Source organism: Chiloscyllium plagiosum, unplaced genomic scaffold (assembly GCF_037043375.1).
Source record: "Chiloscyllium plagiosum isolate Xiang-an unplaced genomic scaffold, Cpla_swu_hap1 HiC_scaffold_35, whole genome shotgun sequence".
NCBI lineage: Eukaryota > Metazoa > Chordata > Chondrichthyes > Orectolobiformes > Hemiscylliidae > Chiloscyllium > Chiloscyllium plagiosum.
Window position 1 is genome coordinate 42247760 of NW_028270173.1, and position 20408 is coordinate 42268167.

The window sequence follows — 20408 nt, forward strand, 5'->3', positions numbered from 1 at the left end:
TCCAAGTCGGTCATCCCCACCACATCTGCATTCAGACATCGAAACATTAAAGCTACGAGCAGGAGTAGGCACTTGGTTAATCCTCTATCTCTATACCATATTCTTACTTTCTCTTCACGCCCTTTGAAGCCTTTGATATCAAATTAATGTATTCAGGCATATACTGAGTGACCTGGCCTCCAAAACGTTTTGTTAGTAGCGAATTGCAGAGATGGCCTTTCTGAATCAAAAAAATGATTCCTCACGTCAGTCCTAGTTGTTCTACGCACTATGCAAAGTCTGGGAATCCTCGTTCTATACTCTGCAATTAGGGGGAAACATCCAGCTAATTTGTCAATTCCTGTGAGCATGTTATGTATTCCAATCAGATTCAGTTCCATTTTTCTCATCTTTAGGCGATACATAATTAGATGAACCAATCTCTTATTAAATGATAATACTGCCATTTCCAGTGACATCCTAGTGTTTTTGCTGTACTCCCTCTCCACTTTTCAGTTTGCAAATCGATTTGCATCAATTCATATGAATTCACACTGTACTGCATGATCTTGCTTGCATATGCAATTTTTCTAGACTGCCCATATACTTCCTTCTATCTTCCTCCCAAGTCACAACCACAATTATTTTGATTTAGCAGTAATATGCAATTAATCAACGTGTCACGGAGAAAAATAAAGACAGATTGATTCCATTCTGTTTCTTTTTGCCAAGTAATTCAACATCCATATTAGAATATTCCACCAAGTTTCAAATCTTTCAGTTTTCCCAAATAGCTTCTCCATGTCAGACCAGATCAAAAGCATTCTGAGAATCTATGCCATAAACAAAGAATCACTTATATTGACGTTTCCTGCTCCTGAAGACAAGGAAGAAATGGGATGACTTCAATGTGAAAGAACTTCATAGAACGTCCATTTGAGATTGTGGGCGGAGGATAGAGCATCATGAACTTAATTTAAAAGAGAGAAAGATGTGCTAAGTTTTCAAAATAGAGATCTCACAGGCCACCATGTCAGAATTATTTGGCAATGACAGATATGTTCCTGTTTCTTATTTTCATTGTTGGTCAGCATGGGAGAATCAATAGGAAGCAAATCGTCTCCAAAATTTGGAGCTATAAATGGTTTTCCTGTGTGCAAATATGTGGAAATATGGTCAGTCACATCTAAATAAGATAACACTGGAACCATACGTTTCTGAACGATGATAGAAAATGCCATCATCGGCTTTCTCATGATTAACGGTGCTCCCAATTTGTTCAGCTACTACCTTTCCAGAGTAGGTGACCTATGAACTGCACTGCTCAGTGTTATTGAACACTTTTTTGCATTTATCTTTGGTCCAATTTTGTCTTTGAAACGTCTTCGGTATCCTCTTTTATCACTTCAATATTCTCCTCAACCAATGCCACCAATCATCCTCCTTTCCTTCCTTTCATACCTTTTCTGAACACCTTGCAATCCAGGGCAATTAACAATCAATTCTACTCCCTTAGGGTCTAGATCTCTGTTGACTTTTTCAAACCTTCAACCGCACCGTAGCTTGCTAACTGAATCAGATCTGCAATGGGAGTCGGACATCAAAGAAGACATATGTAAACTAGAGCCTTCACTTTTCGACACGTTCTGAAATCTTGAGAACTGTCGAAGCATTTCTAACAGTTATTCTCTTTTGACTAACCGCTTGAACTATTCACTGGGCACATGGCTGCTTCTGATGTAGACTCACGTTATTCCTTTGAAGTTGAGAGGGACAAAAGACGGAAGTTTATCGAAAAGCTCAGCAAATCTGGCAATATTTTCAATTCTAATGCAAGGTTAACAGCTTAAAAGTCGAACCCACTTTTGTTTTCATTGTGCTGTCAGCGCTGCTGTGCATTTCCAGCAGCTGTCGATCATTTTTGTCTGAAGCTAAAGGATGGCCTTTGAGCTTTTTTTCTCTGTCATGCATCAACAGCGTTCAGAGCAACCTAACCGAACACTCCTTGCTCCTTCTCTGTGAAGGCAGGCACAGAGTGATAATTCAGTTTTTATTTTCTTTGACATTTCTACATTTCAAAATTCTAGATGTTCTCCTGTCTCTGTCTGCAATAGGCGAATATTTGCTTTTCTAAAAATTTCCTTTCCATATACGTTATTATTGTTTCCTGGACTATATATTTTTAACTGAGTAATCAGTTCAAAGTTCGCCTAATTTTTATAACTATTATATTTGCAGCTTATAAGTAATGGCATGTGTATTAAAACTTTTTTTAAAAAAAATCTGCATAATTATATATTATTCCTAAGATGCTACTTTGGCAGCTGCAGAATTGGCGTAATTCCCCCTAATTAATGACCACATGTATTAAGGCACTCTGGGGCCTCGCAAATTCGTGACAATGGAAGAAATTCCTCATATCCTGAAATGTTAAAGGGAAGGAATCGTGAAATGTGTCGACACATTTCACAGTCTATATGTCGCAGCGTTTCAACCGAGCTCACTTATCTCATTCTCATTCTTTGTCTTCGTCTCTTTATCCACCTTGAATCGCTGTCTGGAATTTTAAAAAATGTCTCTCTCGGGTAGATCATTGCAATCACAGTTTTTATTTTCACGATTTGACTGTGTAACTGTATGAAATGTGGAGAAGCAAATACCGCCAGTAATTTGCTGTTATTGCATTAAACATCCCTGCCAGATATTTCAAGAACGGAATTACGCGAGAGTAGTTATTTTAAGATGAATATTTATGTGCAAATATCTTGTGAAATTTGATTTTAGAACAGCTACCATGTAACATGAACAATGAATAAATTTGATCTATACGACATTAATTCACCATTCTCTCAGGCAACTTGAGATAGGAGTCATGAGCCATCAAAGAGTCAAAGCATGCATCCGCACACAGAATATGCAGCCTTTATCAGGACAGCGGCGATATGCAGAGCATGTAGAAGAGTATTAAAACCATCAGCAACCACAGCATAGCATTGCCTGTTTGTCCTTGTGATGCCCGCCTCCCGGTTAAATTGAACAATCTCTATGCATGGTTTGAGACATGAAATGGTGTGGAAGTGAGGAAGACCATCTCCTCTCACTATGACCAGGTGTTGAGTCTTATCACGCCTGACGTGAGGAAAACTCTATGCAGAGTCAACCCACATAAGACTTCTGGCCAACATAACATCCCATGCAGAATGCTCACAGGATGCTCTGACGTGCTGGTGAATGTTCTCTTGGACATTTTAACATTTCCTTGAGTTGTGCCATAGTTCCAAAGTGCTTCACGGGCACTATCATCGTCCCTATGCCGACGAAGCCTTCAGTGTCTTGCCTCAAAAACGACTGCCCAATTGCATTAACACTAAATATCATGAATTGTTTCGAAAGGCTACCCACCGCCCCAACTCACCTTCACTGGACACTCTGCAGTTTGCACTACGTTCCAACTGCTCAACAGATAATGCCATCTCCACCACCCTGCACAAGGGCCTCACCCACCTGGTGAAGAAGGATACCGACATCAGGTCACTCTTCATTGACTTCAGTTCTGAATTCAACAGTATCATGCATCAGCACCTGTTTGGAAAGCTGAGTGTGCTGGGCTTGAATACGTTCCTCTGTAACTGGACCCTGGACCTAATGACTGGGAAACCTCAGACAAAACGGATTAGGAACACCATCTTCAAAATCATCACCCTGAACACGGGGAAACCCCGGGACTTTGTGCTCAGTTGACTGCTGTTCACCCTGCTTTCACACGATTGGGCATTGATGTCCAACTGAAATTATATTATTAAGTTCACTGTTGACATGAAGGTAGTAGGTCTCAATCATGAAGAGCAAGCATACAGAGAGAAGATGCTCTGGCTAACAGACTAGTGCAGAGCCAACAACCTGTCTGTGAACTTGGACAAAAGGAAAGAGATGGTTGTTGACTTCAGGAGAGCACAGAACGATCACTCTCTGCTGGGTGACAATGGCTCCCCCGTGGAGATTGTGAAGAACACCAAATTTCTTTGCATCCATCTGGCAGATAATCTCACCTGGTCACTCAACACTGCCTTCATCGTCAAGAAAGCCCAGCAGCATCTCTGTTGTCTGCGTAGGTTAAGGAAAGCCCATCTGACGCTTGCCTCAACACATTCTACGGAAGGTTAATTGAGAATACGCTGACCAGCTGCATCACTGCCTGGTTCGGAATTCCATCGTCTTCAATCATAAGACCTGACAACTGGTAGTGAGGACAGCTGAGACGATCATTGGAATCTTCATCTCACCATTACAGACATCTTCCCCACAAGCTGCGTCTGCAAGACTAACAGCATTGTGGACGAGCCCACAGATCTTTGATTCAAATTCCTCACAGTCCTGCCATCTGGCAAAAGTAACCCGAACATTCAGTCGCTCACAGCCAAACTCTACAAAGGTTTCTTCACATAAGCTATCAGATTTCTTGACACTGAATGATCACATTCTCTTCCATTTGCAGTTGTTGGACGACGTTTTGAATGGCTGCTAAAACAATATTTTATTAATGATCATTCATTGTTACATCGCAATTTGTCCACCATTGTCTCTGTTGACTTGTCTTGTCAGGAATTGTTGTGCTGACTTGCATGTTTTGCACATTTTATGCACTTTAAGCTGCCCTGTGTATGACTGTGTGTTCAAATAGCAATTTGTTCCTCGAGCAATATTGCCACCTTTCTATTGCATCAGATGTATATGGTAGAAATAACAAATAATGCTCCTCAACTCTCTCTCTCTACTTTACTCTACTCTCTCGTATCACCCGCAGAGGCCCCAAAGAATTATTGGAACCCCTGGATTTCCTCAAACCTGATTTACTGCATCTGTTGCTCTTGATGAGGTCATCTCCACTTCAGACCCAGCGCAAAGTTGGGGACTCGTTCAGGGAACATCTATGGTCCGCTGTGCTTTTTCCAGATCGACACTTAATGGCAAGGTTTTGGGAAGTGTGGCTGCACAAAAAGACCTTGGAGTGCAGATTCATGATTCCTTGAAAGTTGAGTTGCATGTTAGATAGGTTTGTGAAGAAGGTGCTTAGTATTCTTACCTTCATTGTTCAGAGCATTGAGGATTTGAATTGAGAGATTATGATGCTATTTTTACATGACACTGTTGCCATATTGTGTGCAGTTCTTGTCTCCTTCCTATCAGAAGAATGTTGTGAAACTTGAACTGCTTCACAAACGATTGACAGGAATGCTCCCAGGTATTGAGGATTTGAGCTATAGGAAGAGGCTGAAAAGAGGCTGGGGCTGTTTTCCCTGGAGCATCGAAGACTGAGGGGTGACTTTATTCAGGTTTATAAAATTATGATGGACATGAGTAGGGTAAACTAAATAGGTCTTGTCCCTCGGGTGATGGAATCCAAAACTAAAGAGCATATGTTTAGAGTTAGAGTTGAAAGCTGTACAATGATCCTAAGGGACAATATTTTCATGCAGAGGGTGGTCCGTGCATGGAAAGAACTGCCAGATGAAGTGGTGGAGGCTGGTACACTAAAATCATTTAAAAGCAACCTGGATGATGCTATGAATAAGAATTGTTTAGCGGGATATCGGCCGAGTGCTGACAAATAGGAATAAATTAGGTTAGGATATCTGGTCTGCATGTGCAAATTGGACCGAGGGGTCTGTTTCCTTGCTCTACATCTGCATGACTCTGTGACTCTATTAATGTGGAATAATCACAAATTGTGGGTCGGACATATTATCTCAGCGTGTCTTTCAACAAATCGTAGAAAATGAAACATTCGTCGTTTGCAGTTACATATTTTGCATTGCTTCTTATTTTGCTTCGCTTCTTATTTTGCTGCATTCCCGCCCGAACATTCAAATTTCACGATAGTTCTTTACTTGCGTTCAAACTCACTCATGTTGGAATTTGGTGTCTTTTTTTGTGTCGCGACATATAATTTATTCTTTTCGATGTCTTGGTCAGTTTTGAAATTATTTCTGAATATTTCCATTCGAACATTGAATTTGAATTAATCACAAAGCTCAGGCTCCAACATATCCAAAATTCAAAGGATGAAGCAGAGACTATACCGCTGTGAGCAGGATTCGAACCTGCGCAGGATACCCCCATTGGATTTCGAATCCAACGCCTTAACCTCTCGGCCATCACAGCTGCACACCGATGGTCAATTTTCATACTAAAACAATCGAATCCATGAAACATATAAGTTGATGAAAGAACAAATCGTCAAGACGCAATGATTTCAGCAAATTCTTTGCAGAGCCCCAACGAACGTCACCTTTTCAGGTTGACAGGCTTTCATCACAACCTGGATTCTGACACAGCTCAACTTGCAGGAATGACTATTCGTTGAATTATAGAGTCAGCAAATTTACATCACACGAAAACAAGTAATTTGCCTCATTGTGTCTGCACTTCCGATTAATATTGACTAAATTGTCCAGCACCTGGTCCCGAAGTGGATATGCCGCTGAGTTTTAATAGGCAATAGACAATAGGTGCAATGTAGGCCATTCTGCTCTTCAAGCCCGCACCACCATTCATTATGATCATTGCTGATCATCCTCAATCAGTATCCTGTTCCTGCCTCATCCCCATAACCCTTGATTCCACTATCCTTGAGATCTCTATCCAACTCTTTCTTGAAAGTATCCAGAGACTTGGCCTCCACAGCCTTCTGGGGCAGAGCATTCCATACACCCATCACTCTCTGGATGAAGAAGTTTCTCCTCAACTCTGTTCAAAGTAGCCTACCCCTTATCTTTAAAGTGTGTCATCTGGTTCGCGACTCACCCATCAGCGGAAACATGCTTCTTGTCTCCAGAGTGGCTAATCCTTTAATAATCTTTTACATCTTAATATTCAGCAAAATATTATACCAGAAATGTCCATGTTAAGTAACTAATCACTGGAGCACATGAGAGAAAAGATATAGGAATTGAAAGAATGCAAAACCGATTTACAGAAATGGTTCCAGGAATGAAATTCTGACATCAACTAATGAAGTTTTGTGTATAAGATTGACCGAAGATTTGGAGCTGTAGACCATTTTGACGGAATCGATTGCATTCCTTTTGTGGTTGTTCTAGCGTCATCAAGTCATTCAGCAATACGGCAATACAGCAAGGAAAACGACCCGTCGCTTCAACTTGATCATGCTGGACAGATATCCTATATTAATCTGGTCCCATTTGCCAACATTTGGCCCATGTCCCTCTACATCCTTGTCACTGATCTTCCCATCCAGATGCCATTAAATCTTGCAGTTGTACCAGACTCCGCCACTTCCTCCACCAACTCAGACAGGCATGAAAAAGTTGCCCCTGAGGTCCCTTTTAAATCTTTACCCTGTCAAATAGAATAAGCCTTTTCCTTTGGTTGGTGGAACTAAAAGGCCTATGTTGAGAGTTAGAGCTGAAAGTTGTCCAAGGAACCTGAGAGTGGTGTATGTATGGAAAGAGCTGAGGAGGAATTGGTGGAGGCTGGTAACATTAAAGCATTTAAAAGCCACCTGGCACAGGGACGATGGTAGTGGCCTTGAAGCACGTTGGAACTATGACACTACTCAGGGAAATGTTATCCAAGATGTCCAAGACAACATCCACCAGCACGTCAGAGCATCTTCTGAGCATTCTGCATGTGATGTTAGGTGGACCAGCAGGCTTATGTGGGTTGACTCTACATAGAGTTTTCCTCACGTCAGTCGTGATAGACTCAAAACCTAGTCATTGGGGGGGGGGGGGGGGGGGGGGAGATGGTCCACTTAGCTTCCACATCATTTCATGCCTCAAACCATGAAAATAAGTTGTTCAAATCATCCGGGAGGGTGGATATTACCAGCACAAGCAGGCGATGCCATGCTGTGGCTGTTGATGGTCTTAATACTCTTCTACATGCTCTGCATATTGCCGCTGTCCTGATAAAGTTTGTATATTCTCTGTGCGTATGCAAGCTTTGACTCTTTGATGGACCATGATCACCATCTATAGTTGCCGAAAGGGGTGTCTTGGTGAATATGTGCACGAAAATCATAGCCTCAATTAGCACTTTTAAAATAGAATAATTACAGTGCGGAACCAGGTCCCCAACGCATTCCCCAACCCCATTATCCTGTATTTACACGTGACAAATGCACCGAAACTTGCAAACTGTGGGGAATGTCACATGGCCAGTTCCGCTAATCTGCACATCTTCAGATTGTGAGAGATTCTTACACCATCATGGACGAGAAGTTCAGGAGCAAGAAAAAGAATAGTACGAAATGCGTCAATGTGCTATTTCGCACTCACTCCGTCTGAGTTATGACAAACGGCGTGATTGGCATTTTGTTCTTGTAACGGTGACTAAAAGTAGGAAAGAATGAACTGAGCTAGCATGCAGAAAGACTTACTTTTCTTGATGTGCGCTCCCAGTTTCTTCAGAATAGAACCTTTTTGCAAGCTGTACTTAGGATTGAAAAATGCTAAAGAAAAACGTATTCTTTCAATGTCTGCTTCACTCCATGGGCATCTGTCCACAAATTAACTTATTATTTAGTGCAATATTTTAAAGTAATCCTTATTTTCAATGCTGACAATGTCCATTCTGCTGTCACGCTGGTGAGTGGAGGAACCTGTTACAATTTCATCATTTGATTCACCAGTGTTATTTAGGGTGGCGGATCAGCTACAATATAACGCCAGATCCACACGCATCTCATTCAAACTCAATGTCCTCTGAGCAACTAGCGATGTATTATAAACGCTGACCCAGACAGTCACATAATCATCCCATGAATGATATTTTGAAAATCAACAGTGAGACTTAAGGGAATAGAATACACGAGGTGGAAATGTCCTGGAAACAAAAACAACTGAGGCATTCAAGAGGGCATTGGGTAATGATATGGATAGAAATAGTGTGCAAAGGTACGGCGAAAATTCATGAGATATTCATGAGGTGATGATTCTCATTTAACAATCGCTACCAGGCACGTTTCAAAGGAGGTTCACTAGAATGGTCCCAGGAATGAAAAGCTTCACACATGAGGAACGTTTGATGACTCTGCGTCTATACCGTATGGAGTTTAGAAGAATGAGGGAGTATCTCCTTCAATAATAAATAATACTGAATGGCCAAGGCAGAATAGATGTTGGATTTTTAGGAGAAACAGGTACCCGAGTGCGTAGCTTTAGGGTAAAGGGAAGACGTTTTTGAACGGAGTGAAGTAGAAACCTTTTCAGACAGAGAGTGGTGAATCAAGGGAATTCATTGCCACAAAAGGCTATAGAAGCCATGTCATTGAGTATATTTAAGACTGAGGCAGGTTAATGAATAATAATGTGAATCAAGGATTACGGGGAGAAGGCAGGAGACTTGGATTGAGAAACTGATCAGCCATGATTGAAAGGAGGAGCAGACCCAAGACATATCGAATGTCACCCTTTTCCGCCATAACAATGTTGTGATTCTATGAACTGTGTCTTCAGTCCAATCGCTCCTTTATCTCCGTCTGACTACATGCGCTCCGAAGTATAGTTAACTTATGGAAGGGCAGAGATAGATTTATTTGGCAACATTCTGTGACGATTCTTGTGATGCAATCAATGTTACCAGAACTCTGGACCCTTGTCCGCAGGGCAGTTTTTAAGGTTATGAGACGTGGTCTGTATATTTACTGACAAAATGGAAAAAAAAGTCAAATTAACTTTATCGATAAAAGTGTGTTTTTGGGACCAACGGTAAAGCCCTGTATGAGAGAGAATGTTAGGCAAAACTGAGAACTGCAGATGCTGGAGTCCTGATGAAGGGCTTTTCTGATGCATTCCCGATGAAGGGCCTTTGCCTGAAACGTTGAATTTCCTGCTCGTCGGATGCTGGCTGACCTGCTGTGGTTTTCTGCACCACTCTGATCGAGAGAGAATGCTGTCAACGGAGCAGGTTCACTCTGAATGAAGTATCTTTGGAGTGTCAGCAGGTAAGTAGGGAAAAGACAGAAGAGAACGAGTGGGCGAGCTATTCTGGAAAGCCTGCTCCACTATTTCCGTTGACCACGGGGGCTCGAACACGCCTAAGCCTTGTGCAGGCATAACCCCATAAAGTTTCAGGCCGTTGTTAATTAGAAAATGAACAAACACAACTTTAAAGGCACTCAAAGACCGAATATTCAAAGCTCACTGCAAAGGAGAATTGCAAGACTTCTTTAAGCTGAGACTAAAATCAAGTAATCCTCATTGTGGTCATAAATCACAATGCCTTATTTTTACATATTGTCTACCTGTTTCTAGATTCCTTCATGAGGGAACACAATTTAAATGCGCCATCCTGTTTATCTCTTCAAATATTTTGGAACATTCGATGAGATGACCTGTCATGTTCTGAAACTGTAAAAAAATTAAGGCTAGATTTGCCCAATTGCAATTCACAGGACAAATGCACATCTATGCTGTCAAGGCTAATGAACATTCGTGGTATTCCCTGTACGAAAATAGCATCTTTCCTAAGTTGAGGATTATAAATCCCCAAACTGTACTCCATGTGCGGTCTAACCGCCCTACCATACATTGGAAATTAGACTTCTTTCTCGTGCCCTGAAATCCTTCAACTGGAAAGGTTGTCATTCTCCAGCTTTCACAACAGATTTCTGTAACTGCTGCTAGACTTCAATGACTTATTAAAAACGACGCCAATGTGCATTTCTACAAGTCTGTACATCAGACTTTCTACATCAAATACTTTTCAAGATGTTACCTGTGAAGAAATAATCTACGCACCTTTCCCACCTGCCAAGTCTGATAAAGTCAATTAGTTACTATTTATTAATTCATGAGGGAAATGGATAGAGTGACCAGACAATGTGAGGGAACCCAAAACTAGAGACCATAGGTTTAAAATTACAGGGTAAAGATTTAAAAGGGAACTAATGGGGCAACCTTTTCACGTGTCTAGAATGAGCTGCCAGAGAAAATGATGTAGACTGGCACAACTGCAACATTTAATGATATCTGGATGGGTATACGTGTAAAGAGGTGTTCAAAGTTTGTGAGAAGATTTGTAGCTCGGGTGCTCGTTGCTGTGGTTCTGTTCGCCGAGCTGGAAGTTTTTGTTGCAACGATTTCGTCCCCTGTCTAGGTGACATCCTCAGTGCTTGGGAGCCTCCTGTGAAGCGCTTCTGTGGTGTTTCCTCCGGCATTTATAGTGACCTGTCCCTGCCGCTTCCGGTTGTCAGTTTCAGCTGTCCGCTGTCGTGGCCGGTATAGTGGGTCCAGGTCTATGTATTTGTTGATGGAGTTTGTGGATGAGTGCCACGCTTCTAGGAATTCCCTGGCTGTTCTTTCTTTCGCTTGCCCTATAATTGTAGTGTTGTCCCAGTCAAATTCATGTAGCTTGTCGTCTGCGTGTGTGGCTATTAGGGATAGCTGGTCGTGTCGTGTCGTGGCTAGTTGATGTTCGTTAGCTGTCTTCCTGTTTGTCCTATATAGTGTTTTGTGTAGTCCTTGCTGGTATTTTGTACAGAGTAAAGAGGGTTTAGAGGGATGGAGGCCAAGTGTTAACAAATGGGACCAGATTAATTTAGGATATCTGTTCAGCATGGTCAAGTTGGACCGAAGGGTGGTTTTCCATGGTGTATTGCCGTATGACATGATGACTGCAGAACAACCGAAAAAAGAATGCAAATGACTCCCGTCAAATTGGTTTCCAGTTCCAAATCTTCGGTCAATCTTCCTCTCTTATACTCACAAGTTCTTTACCTGATATCAGAATTTAAGAGTTTCATTTATGCAACCATTCCTGTAAATCGGTTCTGTATTATTTCTAATTCCTTTATCTTTTCTCTAATGTGGTCCAGAGTTTTGGTACTTACCGTGGATGTTTCTGATATCATATTGCGCTGAATATGAAACTCAGCAGCAGATACGCTTCGGGACCAAGTGCTTGACAATTGAGTCAAAGTCGATTGGAAGTGCAGACGCAATGAGGCAAAGGACTTCTTATCGTGTGGTGTCAATTCCGTGAATCTATAACTCAATGAAGAGTTATTCCAACAAGTTCAGCTATGTCAGAATCCAGGTGTCAGACCCACAATTTTCGATTATTCTGCAGTTATACAGTCACAGAGTCATACTGATGTTGTGCAAGGCAACATACCGCTCAGTCCAATTCGTCCATGCAGACCAGATAACCTAACCTAAACTATTTCCATTTACCAACACTAGGCCTTTTCATTAAACATCATGAATTGTTTCGAGAGGCCCGTGATGAGGTATATTAGGACCCTGCTGCCCACCGCCCCAACCCACCTTCACCCTGCAGTGTGTGCATCGTTCCAACCGGTCAACAGATGATGCTATCTCCACCACCCAATATCTGACCCTCACCCACCTGTTGAAGAAGAACACCTACATCAGATTGCTGTTCATTAACTTCAGTTCTGCATTCAGCAGTATCATTCGTCAGCACCTGTTTGGAAAGCTGAGTGCATTGCGCTTGAATAAGTTCCTCTGTAACTGGACGCTAATGTCTGTGACACCTGAGACAGCCTGGATTGGGAACAGCATCTTTAAAATCATCACACTGAGCACGGGGAAACCCCGGGGCTGTGCGCTCAGTCGATGATGTTCACACTGCTTTCGTACGATTGAGCATTGATGTCCAACTGAAATTCTATTATTAACTTCACTGTTGACACGGCGGTAGTGGGTCTCAATCACAGGAATGAACAGCAAGCATAAAGAGAGAAGATGCTGTGCTAACGGACTAGTGCAGAGCCAACAACCTGTCTATGAACGTGGACAAAACAAAAGAGATGGATGTTGACTTCAGGAGGGCACAGAGCGATAACTCTCTGCTGGATGTCGATGGCTCCCCCGTGGAGATTGTAAAGAGCACCAAATTTCGTTGCATCCATCTGGCAGATAATCTCACCTGGTCACTCAGCATGGCCTTCATAGCCAAGAAAGCCCAGCAGCATCTCTGCTGTCTGCGAAGGTTGAGGAAAGCCTATCTGACACCCCCTATCCTCACCATATTCTAAACAGGGTTAATTGAGAATAGGCTGAGCAGCTGCATCACTGCCTGGTTCGGAATTGCACTGTCTTGTGGACACCTTAATACGATCGCTAAAATAAGGATGTATTTATACTAGGCTGAGAGAAGGTGAGTCATGGCTTCAGAAGCAAATTCGATTACTTACAGTGTGGAAACAGGCCCTTCGGCCCAACAAGTTCACAACAAACCGCCAAAGCGCAACCCACCCAGACCCATCCCTACATGTATCGCTTCACCTAACACTACGGGCAATTTAGCACGGGCAATTCAGCTGATCTGCACATTTTTAATCGGAGCACCCGGAGGAAAGGGGGAGAATGTGCAAACTCCACTCAGTCAGTCGCCTAGTGGTGCGGTGTGGCAGTAGTGCTAACCACTGTGCCACCGTGCCGCCTATGAATGTAGCAATAAATTTGCTAAATTTACTATTTACTCGCTTCCACAGCCATATTTCCTTCCTCAGTTACAATTTATTGCTACCTTTGCTTCTGGAATAATGATTCACCTTCTCTCAGCCTAGTATAAATACTTCCCTATTTCTCCTTTTTTTTTAGTTTTGACAAAGGGTCAGTTCGACTCGAAACGTCAGCTCTTTTCTCTCCTTACAGATGCTGCCAGACCTGCTGAGATTTTCCAGCATTTTCTCTTTTGGTTTCAGATTCCAGCATCCGCAGTAATTTGCCTTTATTGAAATCATCATCTCTCCTCTACAGACATCTTCACCACACGCTGCATCTACAGCATTGTGGACGATCCCACAGAACTTTGATCCAAATTCTTCAGACTCCTGCCATCTGGCAAAAGTAACCAGAGCATTCAATCACTCACATCCAGACTCTGCAAAAGTTTCTTCACCTAAGCCATCAGACGTCTTGACACTGTATGATCACACTCTCTTCCATTTGCAATTTTTGGATGATGTTTTGAATGGCTGCTCAAATAATATTTTATTAACGATCATTCAATGTTACATTGTAATTTGTCCACCATTGTATCTATTGTCTTGACTTGTCAGGAATAACTGCGCTGTCTTGCATGCACGTTTTATGCACTTTAAGCTGCCCTCTGTATGACGGTACTGTCGTGTAGACGGTTTTCAAATAGCAATTTGGACATGGAGCAACATTGCCTTCTTTTTATTGTGTCAGATGTATATGGTAGAAATGACAAATAATCTCTGCTACTCGCTCTCTAGTTTACTCTGCTGTCTCTTATCGCCCTCCAAGGGCCCAAAGACTTACTCCAATCTACTAGAGATTTTCCTGGATTTCCTCAAGCCTGATTTACGGCATCTGCTGTTCCTGGTGTGGTCTCCTCCATATCAGAGTGCTGCAGCGCAAAACTGGGGACTCGTTCAGGGAACACCTATTGTCCACTGTGATATTTTTACAGATCTACACTTAATGGCAAGGTTTTTGGAAGTGTTGCTGAACAAAGAGACCGCGGAGTGCAGCTTCCTAATTTCTTGAAAGCAGAGTCGCATGTAGATAGGATAGTGAAGAACGTGCTTAATATTCTTCCCTTCATTGGTCAGAGCATTAGTATTGTAGTTGGGAGATCATGATGCGACGATACAGGGCACTGGTTAGGTCACTTTTGGAATATTGTGCACAATTCTGGTCTCCTTCCTATCAGAAGCATGTCGCGCAACTTGAACAGGTTGACTAAAGATTGACAGGGACGTTCCCTGGGTTGGAGGATTTGAGTGGCAGAGAGTGGCTGAATAGGTTGGGGCTGGCTGAGGGGTAACTTTATAGAGGTTTATGAAATCATGACGAACATGAATAGGGTAAATAGAATAGATCTTTTCTCTCGGGTGGTGGAGTCCAAAACTAAAATGCATGTGTTTAGGATTAGAGTTGAAGGAGAAAGTGAGGACTGCAGATGCTGGAGATCAGAACTGTAAATGTGTTGCTGGAAAAGCGCAGCAGGTCAGGAAACAACCAAGGAGCAGGACAATCGACGTTTCACGCATAAGCCTGAAATAAGGAGAAGAAGGGTGAAGTACAATCCTGAAGAAGGGCTCATGCCCGAAACATCGATTCTCCTGCTCGTTGGATGCTGCATGACCAGCTGAGCTTTTCCAGCAACACATTTTCAGATTAGAGTTGAAAGCTGTTCAAGGAATCGAAGGGACAACTTTTTCACTCAGAGGGTGGTATATACATGGAATGAGCTGCCAGAGGATGTGGTGGAGTCTGGTACAATTACATCATTTAAAAGAAACCTGGATGATTTTATGAATAAGAAGTGTTTAGCGGGATATAGGCCGAGTGCTGGCAAATGGGAATAGATCAGGTTAGGATATCTGGCCTGCATGGACGAATTGGACCGAGGGGTCTGTCTCCTTGCTCTACATCTGTATGACTCTGTGACAATGCTAATGTGGAATAATCTCAAATTGTGGGTCTGAAATATTATCTCAGCTTGTTGTTCAACAGATCGTAGAAAATGAAGCATTCACCCTTTGCAGTTACATGTTGTACATTGCTTCTTATTTTGCTTCATTCCCATCCGAACATCCAAATTTCGCGATTATTCTTTACTTGCATTGAAAGTTACTCATGATAGAATTTGATGAGTTTTTTTTCTGTCTCGACGTTTAATTTATTCTTTTCGATGACTTGTCCAGTTTTCAAATTACTTCAGATTCTTTACAGTTCGAAATTGACTGAATTAAACGTGAAGCTCAGACTACAATATATTCAAAACCGTAACCATGAAGCAGCGATTTCCAAAGAAATCAACGCTGCGAGCAGGACTCGAACCTGCGCAGGGAACATAGAACATAGAAGAATACAGCGCAGTACAGGCCCTTTGGCCCTCGATGTTGCGCCGATCCAAGCCCACCTAACCTATACTAACCCAAAATCCTCCATATACCTATCCAATGCCCGCTTAAATGCCCATAAAGAGGGAGAGTCCACCACTGCTGCTGGCAGGGCATTCCATGAACTTACGACTCGCTGAGTGAAGAACCTACCCCTAACTTCAGTCCTATATCTACCCCCCCTTAATTTAAAGCTATGCCCCCTTGTAATACCCGACTCCATATGCGGGAAAAGGTTCACACTGTCAACCCTATCTAACCCCCTAATCATCTTGTACACCTCAATCAAGTCACCCCTAAACCTTCTTTTGTCTAATGAAAACAGCCCCAAGTGTCTCAGTCTTTCCTCATACGATCTTCCTTCCATACCAGGCAACATCCTGGTAAACCTCCTCTGCACCCGTTCCAGTGCCTCCACATCCTTCCTATAGTATGGCGACCAAAACTGCACACAATATTCCAGATGCGGCCGCACCAGAGTCTTATACAACTGCATCATTACCTCAGGACTCCGGAACTCAATTCCTCTACCAATAAAAGCCAGTACGCCATATGCCTTCCTCACCGCACTATTTACCTGGGTGGCAACTTTCAGAGATCTGTGTACATGGACACCAAGATCCCTCTGCTCATCCACACTACCAAGTATCCGACCATTAGCCCAGTACCCCATCTTTTTGTTATTCTTCCCAAAGTGAATTACCTCACATTTAGCTACATTGAATTCCATTTGCCACCTTTCTGCCCAGCTCTGCAGCTTCTCTATATCCTGCTGTAACCTGCCACATCCTTCCTCACTGTCAACAACTCCTCCGACTTTCGTATCATCCGCAAACTTGCTCACCCAACCTTCTAACCCCTCTTCCAGGTCATTTATAAAAATGACAAACAGCAATGGTCCCAAAACAGATCCTTGCGGAACACCGCTAGTGACGGCACTCCATGAAGAAACTTTGCCATCAACTACTACCCTCTGTCTTCTTCCATCCAGCCAATTCCTAATCCAAACCTCCAACTCACCCTCAATGCCATATCTCCGTATTTTCTGCAGTAGCCTACCATGGGGAACCTTATCAAACGCCTTACTAAAATCCATATATACCACATCTACCGCTTTCCCCTCATCAACCTCCTTCGTCACCTTTTCAAAGAATTCAATAAGGTTTGTGAGGCACGACCTGCCCTTCACAAAACCATGCTGACTATCCTTGATCACATTATTCCTATCCAGATGTGCATAAATCCTAACCCTTACAATTCTCTCTAAGACTTTGCCCACAACAGAAGTGAGACTCACCGGCCTATAGTTACTAGGGTTATCCCTACTCCCCTTTTTGAACAAGGGAACCACATTTGCTATCCTCCAGTCTTCTGGCACTACTCCTGTAGACAAAGAGGACATAAAAATCAAGGCCAATGGCTCTGCAATCTCCTCCCTTGCTTCCCAGAGAATCCTAGGATAAATGCCATCAGGCCCAGGGGACTTATCTATTTTCACCTTTTCCAGGATTACCAACACCTCTTCTCTACATACCTCAAAGCCATCCATTCTACTTATTTGTGACTCAGTATTCACATCGACGACAATGCCCTGTTCCTGAGTAAATACTGAAGAAAAGTATTCATTCAGTGTCTCCCCAATCTCTTCCACCTCCACACGCAACTTCCCACTACTATCCTTGACTGGACCTATTCCTACCCTAGTCATTCTTTTATTCCTAACATACCTATAGAAAGCCTTAGGGTTTTCCCTAATCCTACCGACTAAGGACCTTTCATGTCCCCTCCTTGCTGCTCTTAGCTCTCTCTTCAGGTCCTTCCTGGCTACCCTATAACTCTCAATCGCCCCAATTGAACCTTCACGTCTCATCTTGAGATAGGCCGCCCTCTTCCATTTAACAAGGGATTCCAATTCCTTATTAAACCACGGCTCCCTCGCACGACCCTTTCCTCCCTGCCTGACAGGTACATAATTATCAAGGACACTCAATAGTTGCTCCTTGAACAAGCTCCACATATCATTTACACTCTTGCCTTGGAGTCTACTTTTCCAAGCCACACATCCTAAGTCATGCCTCACCGCATCATAATTTCCCTGACCCCAGCTATAACTCTTGCCCTGTAGTACACACTTATCCCTCTCCATCACGAGAGTAAAAATCACCGAATTATGGTCACTATCCCCAAAGTGCTCACCTACCTCTAATTCTAACACCTGGCCTGGTTCGTTACCCAGAATCAAATCCAGTATGGCCTCACCTCTTGTTAAACTGTCGACATATTGTGTCAGGAAACTCTCCTGCACACATTGAACAAACACTGACCCATCTAACGAACTTGAGCTATAGCTTTCCCAATCAATATCAGGAAAGTTAAAGACCCCATAACAACCACCCTATTACTGTCACTCATCTCCTGAATCACCTTCCCTATCCTTTCTTCTACGTTTCTAGGACTATTGGGAGGCCTGTAAAAGACTCCTAACAGGGTGACCTCACCTTTCCGATTCCGAACCTCAGCCCAAACTACCTCAGATGGCAAGTCCTCATCCATCGTCCTTTCCACCACTGTAATACTATCTTTGACAAGCAATGCCACACCTCCCCCTCTTTTACCCCCACCTCTGACCCTACTAAAACATTTAAAACCTGGAACCTGCAACAGCCAATCCTGTCCCTGTTCTAGCCATGTCTCCGTAATAGCCACAACATCGAAGTCCCAGGTACCAACCCACGCTGCAAGTTCACCTACCTTATTTCGTATACTTCTTGCATTGAAGTATACACACTTCAAGCCACTTTCCTGTTTACAGACACCCTCCTTGGAAATTGATGCCATGTTCCTAACCTCCCTACACTCCAGGTCCTGCACCCTGAAGCTACAATCTGGGTTCCCATGCCCCTGCAGAGTTAGTTTAAACCCCCCCCAAGAGCACTAGCAAACCTCCCCCCAAGGATACTGGTGCCCCTCAGGTTCAGGTGTCGACCATCCTGTTTATAGAGGTCCCATCGTCCCCAGAAAGAACCCCAGTTATCCAAAAACCGGAATCCCTCCCTCCTGCACCATCCCTGTAGCCACGCATTTAAGTGTTCTCTTTCCCTATTCCTCGAATCTCTATCACGTGGCACGGGTAACAAACCAGAGACAACAACTCTGTTCGTTCTAACTCTGAGCTTCCAACCTAGCTCCCTGAAAGCCTGTCTAACATCCTCGGCACTCCTCCTACCTATGTCGTTGGTGCCAATATGGACCACGACTTCGGGCTGCTCCCCCTCCCCCTCCAGGACCCGGAAAACACGATCAGAGACATCTCGTACCCTTGCACCTGGGAGGCAACATACCAAACGTGAGTCTCTCTCGTTCCCACAAAACCGCCTATCTGTGCCCCTAACTATCGAGTCCCCAATTACTACTGCTCTGCTCTTCTTCACCCTTCCCTTCTGAGTAACGGGGACAGGCTCCGTGCGAGCCCCCACTAGATGACGAATCCAACGCCTTAACCTCTCGGCCATCACAGCTCCGTCAGCTGGAGCCATCTTCATAGTAAAACAACTGAATCCATGAAACATATAAGTTGTTGGAAGAACAAATTGTCAGGATGCAATGAATTTTACCAAATCCTTTGCAGAGACCCAGGCGAACGTCACCTTTTCAGGTTGACAGGCGCTCATCGCAACCTGGATTCTGACACAGCTGCACTTGCGGAAATGACTCTTTGGTAACTTTATACAGTTACCAAATTTACACCACACGAAAACAAGTCATTTGCCTCATTGGTCCGCATTTCCGATCGATATTGACGAAGTTGTCCAGCACCTGGTCCCAAAGTGAATATGCCGCTGAGTTTTAATATTCAGTGCAATACGATATCAGAAATGTCCATGAAAATTATCTAAACACTGGCGCACATTTGAGAAAATATATAGAAGTTAGAACGAATGCAGAACCGATTCAAAGGAATGGTTCCAGGAATGAAACTCTTAAGTCCAGACATCAGCTAAAGAACTTGTGAGTATAAGAGAATAAGATTGACCGAAGATTTGGAGCTGGAAACCGTTTTGACGGAATTCGATTGCATTCTATTTGTGGTTGTTCTCGAGTCTTCAAGTCATAGAGCAATACCTCACGGAAAACGAACCTTCAGCCCAACTTGACCATGTTGAGCAGATATCCTAAATTAATCTGTTCTCATTTGCCAACATTTGCCCGATATCCATCTAAATCAATGTTACTCATATACCATCCAGATGCCATTAAGTCTTGCAGTTGTACCAGTCTCCACCACTTTCTCTGGCAGCTCATTCGAGACAGGCATGAAAAAGATGCCCCTTTGGTTTCTTTTAAATCTTTACCCTCTCATTTTAAGCATATGCTTCTAGTTTTGTTTTCCCTCACCAGCGGGAAAAATACCTTCTGAACTCTATCCGTGCCCCTCATGATTTAATAAATAGAAACTATTTGACTTCATCAAATATGGGAAAGATGTGTAGATTATTTTGTCGAAGGTAACAGCTTGAAAACTGATTAATGTAGAATGTCTGATATGTGGACTTGTAGAAAT

The 20408-nt window shown here is 43.0% G+C and overlaps 1 non-coding gene across 1 annotated transcript; it reads right to left on the reverse strand.

Annotated features, from left to right (window-relative positions):
* Positions 1-6059: 6059 nt before the first annotated feature.
* Positions 6060-6141, reverse strand: trnas-cga (transfer RNA serine (anticodon CGA)). The gene has a single exon. It is a non-coding gene; the product is annotated as a tRNA-Ser (tRNA).
* Between the last annotated feature and the right edge of the window lie 14267 nt (positions 6142-20408).